Raw genomic sequence first — 12,742 nt, 5'->3', positions numbered from 1 at the left:
GCGCAAAGATGATTTTTCGCTCAAAACTAATGATGTCGACGCAGACAGCAACGCTGACGCTTTGAAACGAGTTTTTTAACGCTATCGCGCTCAACCCGCCAGACCGGCGCGTAGCGTGCAGCACTGTCACAGCGAAAGATGGAAGAGCGGCCTTTCTAGAACCCTTTTCAAATCCAGTTGGCGCAACTATGCTATAACCACATGTGCATGGTACCTACTAAGGCATAGATCATCGAAGTTTTTTGTAGTAGGGAAGCGTCTACAATGTCAATATTAGTCAATCTTTGGAAAAGCAATGTACCCGCAACACATTTGGAAAGCATTTTATTCAATTTGTTAGCGGCACTGCTGATGACAATGAAAAATTATGCCTGACGCTTTTATAATGGGTTGGATCATTCATGGATACATTCTTTATGCAATTATCATCGCGTGACGCCCGCGGTTGCTTCTTTACGGTTGTAAAATAGTTTACCACAGATGTTTTTGCTATTCCTTACTAGCCACGAGGTGTGCACAGGGTCAATTTGGAACAAAGTTTCAAGCACCGGCGTATATAGCTCTACGGTAGAGTGCTGGGCTTCTCGCAGATGACCCGGTTTGATTCCAATTTTGCCCTTGGCATTTTAATTTATTCAGATACTTCTTTATTTCACTCGACAGTAGTTACGGGCATCGGTGGCGTCGTCAGACAACTGCGGCATTAGATCGACCCTTGTTGCGATCTCATAAAAGATATCGCTATAAAACGTAGTGTGCTGGAAGTGCGTTTGCCGCGAGCAGCCGCATAAGGAAGCGAGTGTGGTTGTCTGGCTGACAACAGTGCTGGGCAGTATCGACAAAACCTGTATCTTATCTACTATCTTACATACACTTTGGCTATCTTGTACCTGTATTGCGATACGTCTGACGAAATTAGTGTCGGTATCTGCATGTGCGACACATTCGATAATGTATCGAGCTTCTTAAGGTTGGTTCACACCGGTGATTAACGCCGGTCGCGCCACCGAGTTAAGGCTGGTTCACACAGGCGAATAGCCCTGGTTGCGGGACCATTTGCAACTGGTCACAAACGATCGGATCGGTTGCAAAGTGACTGCTTTGGCTAGTCACTTCCTGACCAATTTTTCAGTGGCGCGACTGCAGTCGCAAAGCTGCTGGAACCAATCAGCGATGCCCAGAAGTGATGCCAGCATTTTTAAATCGAGGTTCAGTGTTTTTTATACTTCTTTGTTGCACTGCCCCCTGTCGCCAGATACAAACGAGTGTGTTCCTCTAGGTCCATGCCACCATGGACACCACGGAGTACTTGGCTTGAAGATAGCGAGGTTCAGCAGCTCAAACAAAGAGTCGAATACGTGGCACGATCAGGATGAGCACCCCGTTTTTGGTGGCCTTTGATCTGAAAGTCTGAAGTTCCTTTAAGTGGTCTTCCCAGCTTCCTGGGATGGTACAGCAAGACCTTTGATTTCTCAGAAGAGCACTGTAGCCCCGTGTCAGCTAGGTAGGTTTCGGCTGCCTTGACTGCCTCCTGGAGGCTTGCCTCCATTTGTCCAGCGTTTGTGTTCTGAGTTGTCCATATCGCTGTGTCGTCCGCATATGTCGTGTGACCGATTCATTCGATGTTGTTAAGCTTTTGGGGCAGTCCAATCATAATTGGATTGAAGGGCATTAGAAAAATAACGGAGCCTTGTGGAGTACCCGCGTTTCCCTTGTCGACTTGTATGCTTTTCTGCTCATCTAGTTGAATTCGATCTTTTTCTGTTATTGAGAAAGTATTTTATATAATTGTACGCCCGCTCGCCGGGATTGAGTAGCGTCATTCTCTCTAGGATGGTGGAGAAATGAGCACTGTCGAAATGTTTCTTTAGGTCCAAACCTAGGATGTCGTGGACCCCCCATCCTGGTACGTCAATCATTTGTTCCTTTATCTCAGTTATGGCATCGTGGCTCGACAGTCCTGGACTGAAGCCAACTATGGAGCTGGGATACGCATTAGTAGCTTCCAAATGCCCGTTGATTTTATTGAGGAAAGCATGCTCCATGACTTTACCGACATACGAAGTAAGAGATATTGACCTCATTTGCTTGATGGCTGGCGGCTTTCCGGGCTTCAGGATGAGCACCGTGTCTGACTTTTCCTACTCGTCCTATAGTTTGCCAGTCGTCCAACACGTATTGATGTAATCTGTGAGGTGTTTTATCGCATGATTGTCCGGGGTTCGGAGGGCTATGTTGTATACCCTGTCAGGGCCAGGGCCTGATTTGGTATTGAGGTTCCGTAGGACAGCTCGGATTTCTTGTTCTAAGCAGTCCCTATCGAGATCTTCATTAGATGAGCTCCCATACTCTTGTGATTGATGTCCGGCGGTCTCGCAAGGTACGTTTGGACAAGATCTTCTGCCACGTACTGCTTTCATGTTGCCCTTGTATTAGTGTTTTATCTTAGTCATCTTGGTTCTCGATGCTGCCTTGGTGTTGGCTGGATTGAATAAGTGTCTATGTTTCATGTCTTGCGCATGTTAATGTTCTTTTTCGTAGTCTCACACACCTCTTCCCACTCCTGGTTGCGAAGCTGCGCGCAGTGTTTTGCTATTTGCTTGTTGGTTGAGTTATTCTTCTTTTCAAGTTTCTGTTTTGTTTTTGCGCCTGGAGCAGCAACTAGATCGATTTCCTGGCTTTCTTCAGGTGCACCAATCTGCCGTAGACTCTTGGCTGCTCGTTCCCTTCCCAGTCCTTTCAATCTACTGCAATAGTGGCCTTCACGACGTCTTCTAGTAGTTCTTCATTCCATTTCTCAATGGTCGTTATGGCTTTCTGTACTTTCTCTTCCGTTTTTTTCTGAACTTGTCCCAGTCTACTAGCTTGATATGTGCAAGTTTTGGTTGCAGAACTGCATTTTCTATGCCGATGATGACTATCCTGGGGTCCCTATTTAGGTCCTCGAACGTATTTGTTCACGTAACTTGCTCCACGCTCGGGCAGAAGGTGAGGTCTGTTGTGCTATCTCTATTGAGACCTGCGCCAATCCTCTTATGGGATTGAGCGCACCTAAATCCGCCTGCTCTATAACTTTATTGAGGTCACTCCTATTCTTTTTCGTCTTGTACGGGTAGCCCCATTTCTGGGGAGGTGCGTTAAAGTAGCCCCCTCTGAAAGCCTTTTATTGCCCGCCATGTGACGTATCCCCCTGTGAGATCATTAAACCTATGTTTTGTGCCTTCTTTTGAGGATTCGCTGTATATATTTAGGACGAATGTACTTTTTTCTTACTTGTTGATAGATATGTGGGTTTTAACGTCCCAAAACCACCATATGATTATGAGAGACGTCGCAGTGGAGGGCTCCGGAAATTTCGGCCAACTGGGGTTCTTTAACGTGCACCTAAATCTGAGCACAAGGGCCTACAACATTTCCACCTTCATCAGAAATGCAGCCCGGATTCGATCCCGCGACCTGCTGGTCAGCAGCCGAGTACCTTAGCCACTAGACCACCGCGGTGGGGCGTTTTCTTACTTGTTGCATGGAATAATTTAATAGGAATGGGACTTATGTCCGTTACTTTCGTGTCATGTTGGACGGCGAGTAGGCTCTTTCTGACGAGCGTGGTCGTGAGAATATTCCAAATTCCCCTTCGGTTTGTTGCTGGTGGGTTCTGTGCTGTCACTGGCAACAAGCACGGAAGACAAGGATGCTTTTGTGCTGCTAGGGCTGGCACCGTGGCATAGCATATCAGCACCATGACAATTTCTTCTCTAAAATAGAACTGCATGAGGTTGCCGGAAGCGGTGCGCGGAAGCAGCGACGAAAACAATTAGCGCGGCGCGCTCAGTTGGCTCCGCTCACCCGGCTGGCAGCAATCAGCTAATCGCCGTCGGTAATCTAATCGATAATCGGGCAGTGGTGGCGGTGGTGGATACACAGGAGCAGTATCTGAAAAATTTTGCTCACTTTCGCAGGTTAGTTTTGCTGTTCTGCAAAATACTTTTCCGCATTTGTACCCATTCCTATATTTTGCTGCTGCTCTACTGCCCGAGCAAGTGTTCCTTGTGTAACGCGTTTACTGAGAGAGTGTTGATGAGCTTGTGTAGCACGTTTACTGAACAAGCAGGTGTTCCCTATGTATCGCGTTTACTAGCACTCTAAGGAAACTTCCTGTGCTTCCTCGCCTTGTAACTATTGTAAGTGTGCAGCCTGTGCTTACGCCATGAGCAACGACCCTGGCGAAACGTATCTAGCATGTTTTGAGGATATACTGAGAGATGAAGAATGCATGAAATGTGCAGAATGTGGTCCGCGTTATCATCTTGAATAGTACTCGGGCGTCGGCGAGCGTACGTACAAATCCAAAGACGTTGAAGCGAGGGCGAGTATGAAGTGTCAGACATGTCGCTGCCAAGCCAGGCATGTCGGACATGTCGCCAGACTACCAGACATGTCGCTGAAGCGCTGCCGCTGTTCGACAGCAGGATGGCATTGTATCCATTGCTATGAGCAGGCAGTTGGCGGACATAAGCAGAGCGCGTGCTGCGCTTACAGTTAAGGTCGATGAGATAACGAGTCTTAAAGATGCAGTGAGAAACATTGAGACATTTGTGCAACACATGTCTGACACTTATGATAAGCTTATAGAAGCCTCAAATAAACATGACAAGCAAATCGAAGCCCTACAAAAGAGAGTTGATACGCTTGAAGTAGCTAATAACAAGCAAACAATAGCTGTGCTGCGCACGGAGCTGAACGCCCTAAATCAATATAGCAGAAAACAAAACATGGAAATACATGGCTTGCCTGAAACTGAACGCCAAGATGTGATGGAAAAAGTGAATGAACTGGCAAGAAGGCTCGATTTGCCGGTGCTTACAAAGAATGATGTTGATGGGCTGCATCGCATTCCCTTAAGGTCAGACAGAACCCCGGTCGTGCTCATCAGATTTTGCAAACAGTCCACAAAAGCGCTGTGGATTGCGAAGCGTAGCACTCTGAAGCAATACATAAAGGATGTTAAGTTTTTGGACAACTTAACAGCGCAAAACAAGAGGTTAATGTGGCTCGCAAAGACAAAAGCTTCGGAAGCACACTACCGTTTTGTCTGGAGGAAGGAAGGGAAGATATTTGCTCGAAAGGAACCAAGTACTCGCGCCATCAACATCAACAATGAAAGCGACTTAGACAACATTATCTAGAACACACTGTGCGTTGCGCCAGAAAAAAATGTTAGTGAAAAATGGCCCATTTTTCTACTAATTCATTCCTAGAAGTGTTAAAAACTTCTGAATACAGTACAAACAATAGCCTGTCCTTTTATCACTTGAATGCGCAAAGTTTAAGAAACAAGGGAGAGGAAGCCGAAGCTGAAATGAAGCAGATCAACTAAACTTTTGATTTTTTTGCTTTTACCGAGATGTCGTTCCGCTCGGAGGAAGACGTCATTCAATTTACTGGCTACAAACATGTAACTCAATTCAGGAAACAAAAAAGAGGTTGGGGTGTGACTATATACACGCGCCAAAACTTATCTTTTGACATCCTGACTGATTATACGGGCGTTTTTGAAGATTTCGAATGTGTTAGCCTGTTACACCGGAACATTTTTATCATTGCGCTGTACCGCCCACCTCAAGGTAACACAGAAGCCTTTCTTCAGTTTATTGAGACATGTTTAGATAATGCTAGTTCACATAAATACGTGTTATTGTACTTGGTGATTTTAATATTGATGTTATGGGTAGATATCCGATTCAAGCGGCCTTAACAGAAATAATGCTACTGTATGGCTGTACAAATATGATTGAGTCCCCAACACAAGTAAACAAATCAACAGCAACATTAATAGATCTTTGCTACACGAACTTTTTTCGAGACGCGGTTTTTTCCGGAGTGTTTTCGTCTGGTCTGAGTGACCACTTGCCGTTCTTTGTATTTGTATCTTTAAGTAATAAACGAACAACCCCTATCCATTCACGCAGAACGAACGATTTCAATAATATCGCTGTCTTCTGTGAGTTGCTGAAAAAAACCGATTGGACAGACGTCTACAATGAAACCGATCCAAATGAAGCGTACGAAAACTTCATTATAAAGCTTATTGACCATTACAATGTCGCTTTTCCTCTTATGGCAAATAGAAAATACAGGAAGGCCCGTAAAGATTGGATAAACAAGGCTCTTTTTATGAGAATAAAAGAAAAAACTTGATGTTCGCTAAATTCCTTAAAACGAGAAGTTCTGATATATTAGCTGAATACAAAAAGTTTTGTAGTGTGCTAAATGCTGATCTAAAGAAAGCAAAGTCGTCATTTTACAGAAAAAAGTTTTCAAACATAGGTAACAATCCTAAGCAGATCTGGAAATGAATTAAAACTCTCATCGGCAGCAAAGCTAACACAACACCCGTCGAAATGCTGGTTAAGGGTACTATCTATGACGATGTTGCATTAGCCGAAGAATCCAAAGAACACTTCCTGGAAGCTGGTAAATATGCCGGCTCAATTCCCTTGCCTAATAATACCTCTCTTACGTCATGCATTCAGATGCCTAACTATGACTCGATATTTCTGATGCCAACAACAGAAGCAGAAATCAAAGCCATTATTAATTCTGGAAAAAATACTTGTGCTCCTGATGATGATGACATCTCACCATTGCCAATTAAGAATTCCATTAGTTGCCTTATAGAACCACTGACCTATATATTCAATCAGATGTTGGCTACTGGCGTGTTCCCAGAGAGATTAAAGATAGCACGTGTTACTGTTGTCTTTAAAGGTGGAAATAAAGCAGAATTCGGTAATTACCGGCCAATTTCAGTTGTGCCAATTTTTTCTAAGGTTGCTGAAAAAATAATTTATACACGCTTGTTTGGCTTCCTTTCCGCAAATAATGTGATAAGTGATCATCAATACGGTTTTCAACCTGGGAAATCGACTGAAACCGCATTGCTTTATATAAAAAATGTCTTAATTCGAAACATTGAAATGAAACACTTTACTATTGGACTATTTTTCGACTTCAGTAAAGCGTTTGATTCGGCTCAACATTCTCTTAGCAAAACTAGAAATTTATGGAATTCGTGGCATTGCAAGAAGCTTTATGAAAAGCTACCTGACTGCACGTCAACAATACACAAAGCTACATAACGAGACTCGCTCTAACAACGGAACAATAAATTATGGAGTACCTCAGGGATCAATATTAGGACCCCTTCTATTTACTTTGTACATAAATGATATTGTAAACATTCCTTCATCTTCGAACATTATCCTATATGCCGATGACACTAACATCTCCTTTTGTGGTCCCAACGTAAAAGAACTTGAGCAGAGATCGAATAGTTGGCTTGGAGAATTAGAGGGATTACTGAGGGTAAATCAGCTGAGGTTAAACGTTAAAAAAACGAATTTCATTTTATTCCGTGCTAAAAACAAAGCAATACACCACAACCCAAAACTCTATTTTGGTAATTCAGAAATAACATGTACCAGTAGCTGCAAGTTTCTGGGCGTACACTTCCGCAATGACTTGAGCTGGTCTGATCACGTGAGTCATGTAAAACTGAAAATAGCTCGATTTATTGGTGTTATAAGCCGTATTAACCATCTTCTTCCACATTCGGTGGCAAAGCAGCTATACTTTTCTCTCGTTCATTCGCACCTCACATACTGCAACTTAGTTTGGGGCACATGTAATTGGACGAATGCACAAAAATAAAGTACCATGCAACAAAAAGCATTGCAGCTAATAACTAAAAGGCCTGATAGACATAGACATAGCAATTTATTTTCTGTTTTTTGTGTATTGTGTTTCACTGACTGCTACAGACTTAAAGTGATGGTTCTTATTTATAATCGTATAAAACAAGATTTTGCTTCATTCAATAATATGTACCTCACTCGTCACATTGAATATAAGTTATGAAGGACGTCACTTGTTTCAGCACGATCTAGAACAAATTATGGTACCCAAAGACTTGACCATCAAATAGTAGATATATGTAACAGTTTTCCTTCTGTAGTAGAATTATCACAGATAAGCAGATCTGTACATCATTTTAAAAAGAAAGTAAGATTACTCTTCGATCCAGGATGAAGTGCTTGATGCAATATGTTTTGCCACTTGCGATGCATACTTTTGTTCACCAGGTTTTACTTTACTGCATTTCAATTGTTAAGCTACGCACATTGTTAGCTCCACTTGAATTCTGAATTATGATGGATACTATTGCACCTCTTCATTCTATAAATCTATTCACAACTTTATTCTGATGGACATATCAACATGAAATGGTGTTTTTAGGTTTTCGTACTTCTATAGCGATATTGCTTGAAATTCCATGACTTCTCTACAGTGATGCTGACGAATTGTGCTGTACTGGCTGTTTCTCGCTTTTCTCACCACTGTCCTTGTTTTTGTTTTTTGTTTTTTTTTCGGTTTTTTGGTTTCTTTTTGGTTTTTTGGTTTTTTTCTTCACGAAACTGTTTACACGAGTATATGTCTCACTCTTTTTTTTGTTTACGAGCCGGGATGTAGGCCTAGTCAGGAAACAGTTTCATCTGTTCCCTTTTGCCTCAACTTGGTGGCATGTAACTGTTGTGTACACATGCCAGAATAAAGTATTATTATTATTATAAGCGGGCGCAATGCGAACTCCTTGCCCGCTTTTGGATTACACGTGCAGTAGCGGCCTCCCGACTGTGCACTGGGTTGCTGTTGAGCATGTAATGTTTGGTACAATTGATTGGGTAGTAAAGTAAAAACAGAATACAGACGAGAGCTTTACTTGGGAAGAGTAGTTACACTTGGAATTGTTTTGAGTTGTCCAGTGCCCTTCGTAGCTGCAGTTCCGTGAACTCAGTTACTGTTTTCATTATTCATTTTAATTTTCATTTTTCATTATGCCTAAACCAAGAACGAATAAGCAGGTATTTTTGATTGATTTATTTGTGAAGTTTAACGTCCCAAAACCGCCATATGAATATGAGCGACGCCATAGTGGAGGGCTCCAGAAATTTCGACCACCTGGGGTTTTTTAACGCGTGCCCAAATCTGAGCACACGGGCCTACAACGTTTACACCTCCATTGGAAATGCAGCCGCCGCAGCCGGGATTCACCTGCGGGTCAGCAGCGAAGTACCTTAGCCACTAGACCACAGCGGCGGGGCAGGCAGTTATTTCTATATGGCAAATTTTATCATTACATTTTTTGTTTTAACAAAGAAAATATTTCTTTAACTTTCCCATCGGCGCCTATCTTCGCATTAGGTCATACGACAGCTGCCGCCTTGAAATTTTCTATTGCCGTCAATGGGTACACTCGAGCCCTACACCACCTCAAATACTTGAAATGTTTGCGGCTGCAGGAGGAGTCTCTATATGCCAATGCTCGCGTAACATAGAGACAAGAAGGTCCCCACAGAGTAAGTGATCGTGACTTTTGCTGACCAAAGTCAAGGCGTGGCCACTAATTTATCGGCCAACAGAATTTAAGGCGTGGCCACTAATTTATCGTGTTGAAGCACTATCCCCTCACCCAATTCAGTGCAAAAAGTGGGGGAGGTATGGGCACACCCTCAAGGGATGTAGATCGGATGCGCTGACTAACATACTCGCAATGAATGCTCAACCCAATAGGCGAGATGTCTATGTAGAGGAACTCACGCAGCTGATGATGAAAGTTGCCCCTAAGAGGACACATGACTTGCAACTGCTAGAGATCATCGAACAACAACGATGCTCTGGGTGTGAGGCCTGATCTGTTCTTTGAGTGCTCACGTGCCTATCCCACCGCTGCCAACCGGGATAATCAGGTGATTGAGTCATCATTTCCCAATTTAATGGCATAAACGATGAAAAGGACGATCACAAAGTTGATAGATACTCGGTTCGTGTGCCTAACAGAGTCATCGGCACAAATAGTGAGTACTCAGTTGACTAAAATCGTTCAGGGTGGTAACCAATCCACCGTGCCCCCTTCACCGCCTTCACCAGTTCAGGTCAGTGATATTCTATCGGAACCAGGCCTTTCGAAACCACAGCCAGACACGTCGAACTCTGGCCGTTAAATATTTGTACCTCGTGTTCAGTACTTATATTGGAGCTCGGACTCCAATTCCCATGTCTCACAACCAGAACAAATAGATTATGACTCAAGAAACATGAAAATACGTGCTTCTCCTGAAGCACAATGCTCCTCATTGAGTCTCAAATAAAACAGTAAGAAAGACCACAAGCAAAACCCATCAAAATATTTTTGAAAGGGTAGCGTTCAGGGAAAGCAGTTAGTGCTGCTGGTATCTCATCAAATAGAGAATTTAAAAGTACTACACGGAAAAGGTCGCTCAATTTTTCCAGCAGCTACTGACTTACTTTATCTTTGCCATCCTTATTTCCTTGATGTTTCTTTACAAGACACTTCGCTTGAAGAGAACAAGTGCTTTGGGATTAAAAATTACCGCACATTTTTTTTCGACCACCCAACTCGGGGTGGTCTCATTCAAAATCACTCATAAAGCTAAAATTATTCAAAAAGTGACAATTTAGGATTAGGAATTACTATTCCACGGTTGCTCCCATTCCCTCCCATTCCCGCAGGTGTTCATAATTCTTCCGTTATAGATAATGCAGTTTCCTATTGCCAAAAATATCAAATCAGTGGGCGATTTCAGTTATTATTATATTTCGTGAGTCTTCAGAACTGATTTGAATGGTAAACGTTTGTAGGATTGGGTGAATAGGAATAACTTTACATGCATAAACACAAGAACTCCTGCTTTTGTGTGTATACAGCCCTATTCGGTGCCTGACTTGACTTTTTGCTAACGCCAACCTGTCCATCTCATCATGGTCTACAATTAACTCGGGCACATGTAGTGACGCTATACTTATATTGTTCGCGGTGGTATTTCCAGTAGCCCTCCAGGGTTAGATCGCTGGTTACGCATGTAAACTTTAGTAAATTTGAGAAATTATTACGCGGTGCTTTATCTAACCGAACAGATGATAGGAATTCAGACGCCAAGAAAATAAGTGACATTTTAGAAGACTCGTTGAATGATTCTGAATTCCCCATTGAAAGTTCTGAACCTTCTACCAACCCTTGGCGGAATGCAGACTATTCGAAGCTTATAGTCTAAGAAATGCTGGATGAAGAAAATTAATTTTCAACCAGTGTCTCAGCAACAGGATTGATTATAAGTATGCGGCTGCTATTTTAAGAGAACCATTGCTAATGCGAAGGACGAGGTTGACAACGAACGATCGGAGTTCCTTTCAAAGGCATTCAATAGAAAAGCGCTATTTCGCTTTCAGTGAAATAAGTTATTCCGGTATTGAAAAATGTGGAATCCTTAGTAATATTACCAGGTGAACTGAAAGCCTTTCTTGAAGATATATCTCAGTGCCTAAAAAGTCGCTTCACGACTGTTCTCTGATACCAAGTCCAGTCCCCCCCACCCCCAAAGGGGTGATGATTTTCAAGGGATCACCGCTGCAGAACTAGCAAATATATAGTAAGAACGGTACCTCATTTTGCTCCTGGCCGTGATGGCATGGCGACGACAGAGATAAAGTCTGCGCATAAAATTTGCCCAGTTGGCCCACTCGAAATTATAGTTCACTCAGAAGTTTTTGGATTCCACCCAATTGCCGAATGGCAAAAGTGATTCCATTATTTAAAAAGCAAGGCACTGGGTTTACCTTAGATAATATCAAGCCCATAGCACTTACATTGAATCTGTTGAAACTGGTCGAAAGAAATTTGTATAGTCGTATATATCACTGGATGTCAGAAAAAAATGACACTGAGCCCATGTCAAATTGAATTACGACGTGGTTGCTCAATTTTGTGTGCGCACATTGATCTCGAAGGAAGAATTCAGCTTGCTCGATATCAGAAACAATAATTTGCTTTGGTAACTTTCAATACCAAAATAGCTTGTGATTACCAAGAACATGTGAAACTGTTAGACTCGCTTCAGAACATAGGACTGCCTCAATACTTTGTGGCCTGGATCCATGCTTCGTTAAGTGACAGAGAATGTTATTGTTCGCAGTGTGGTGTCCAATCTTCAAAATATAGGCAAACGAGGGGTCTACGCAAGGGTCAGTACTAATCACCCTTACTATTTATTGTACTACTATGTACCATTCTCATACAGCCAGATGTACAGGTCTACGCGAATGCCGATGACATGGCATGTGTTTGCTGCGTAGGCCGATATTCACACACTTTGCCTAATTCTGCAGACATACATGAGTAGTCTGGGAACGTGGCTAGAGGATATTGACTTATCACTGAATAATAAGAAAAGTGAAATCGTATTTTTCACACAAAATGCCCCAGTGCAAATGTCACTAATGTACCAACATGATGTCGTGCCTCAGGTCCGCCACTTAGGTATTAAGGGGTAACCTACACCGAAACACTTAACTTGAGTTTCCTCGTAGAAAATATGGCTACTGAGGATGCACGTGCTGTAGGGAGGCTGCACAGGCTCAGTATTTATCGAGCCGCTTTATGTACAGAGGTGCTAATCATGATTTATTGCATGTACATTTGACCGATATTAGGATTTGGTTGTGTTCTGTTTTCTGGCGTTCCGCCTTTTAAAGTTCGACCACTGCTTCAGTTAGAACGCAAATCGCCATGCTTCTGCCTGGGCCTACCTAAATATGTTGCTAACAATATTCCATATAAAGAATCCCGCCTGCCTTCTCTTATAAAAAAATTACGTAATCTGACAGT

The sequence above is a fragment of the Rhipicephalus microplus genome, chromosome 8, assembly GCF_043290135.1.
Source record: "Rhipicephalus microplus isolate Deutch F79 chromosome 8, USDA_Rmic, whole genome shotgun sequence".
Lineage (NCBI taxonomy): Eukaryota > Metazoa > Arthropoda > Arachnida > Ixodida > Ixodidae > Rhipicephalus > Rhipicephalus microplus.
This window is presented reverse-complemented; position numbering follows the sequence as displayed.